Consider the following 1,492-nt stretch of genomic DNA (forward strand, 5'->3'; position numbering starts at 1 on the left):
TGATGTTAAGGCTCTCTAGTCCCCAATGAAAAGAAAGTGCCTCTAAGAATTGGCTAGTGTGAGCCGAGAAATGAAAGATGGAGTGCTTAAGGAAAGATGTAACCAATTACCCATACGGTATGCCACCCTAACCTAAAAACCTTCATTACATCTCGAAAGAAGTTCTACTTGATTTCAAACTGAGTGAGATTACATTAATGGCGATCTACATGAGGGGAAATCCTATGGTACTTGAAGCCGTACTTGTGAGATTCTCTTGTGAGAGATGAGTGAACCTTTCATGAATCTTCGGATTGAGTGCTAACTTCTTAAAGTGAGCTTGGTAAATGGAAAGTAGAGGAGGAAGAGTTTGGGGTCAACCATGGCCTACATAATAGAGCAAGAGTCCTTGATGAGTAAAGTCAATTCTTGATAGAACTATATGTGCATGAATGTTTAACTTGTCGCCTTGTTGATAATGAATGAGTAGTGTGGGTAATTGTTGGTCCCAACTGATGTATGAATGGCTCACCTTTGACTCACTGAAATGACCCTTAACTTTAGGAGGTGGGAACTAATTTATTTGCTTGAGGACAAGCAAAGGCTTAAGTTTGGGGGAGTTGATAAATGGGGATTTTGTCTGCTTATTAACACCTTTTTGCTTTTGTTTTAGTCCGAAAGTATTGAATTGTATTCCCGAAACTAATGAAATTATGCAAATTGTAGGAATACTGGAAGTATGGTCTCCCATGATGAAATCAAACTCAAAAATGAGTGTTCCGAAGCACAAGGCAATAAAGGGTGAAGAAGCAGAGATGTGCGATCCGCAGAAGGAATTATGTGGCAACAGAAGAAATTGAGGACCGCAGAATTCCATCTGCAGCCGCAACCCAAGCTAAAGAGACCAACAGGAGTTTGACAAATGTGCGGACCGCACATGAATTGTGTGGCTGCAAAACAGGGTCTGCAGTGACAAATATTTTCAAGTTTAGAGAATGTGCAGAAGACCAAGTCCTGACACTTTTCAGAAGTGCGGACCGCACAAGAATTGTGCGGCCACAAAAGTTGCTTCATAGCAGCAGTCCAGAATTGTGCGGCTGCAAAATCCTCCTTCCTTCCAACTAAAGAAATCTGCGAACAGCATATGGAATTGTGCGGCCGCAGAACCTCCCGAGGGGTATTTTTTCTAGCGATTTTTGGCCCAGTATAAATAGACGAGTTTCACAAATTTAGGTAAAGTTTGAACGTTCAAAGCTGTAGTAGCCATTTCTTTTTTACCATTTTAGGAAGTTTTAGATTATTTTAGTGTTTAAATATTAGATTTCATCATTTTAATCTTTCATTATGAGTTTAATTAGATTTTCTTCTTTATTTTCTTCAATCTCCATTATGAGTAGCTAGATTCTTACTAGGGTTGTTACCCAACCCTTGTGTATAAACCTTATGGGTATTTAATTTAGTGCTTGTTTATGATTGGGTGTTGATTATTTAGCCTAGTTCATGCTTCAATTTT

This window comes from Nicotiana tabacum, chromosome 19, assembly GCF_000715075.1.
Source record: "Nicotiana tabacum cultivar K326 chromosome 19, ASM71507v2, whole genome shotgun sequence".
In the NCBI taxonomy this organism is placed as follows: Eukaryota; Viridiplantae; Streptophyta; class Magnoliopsida; order Solanales; family Solanaceae; genus Nicotiana; species Nicotiana tabacum.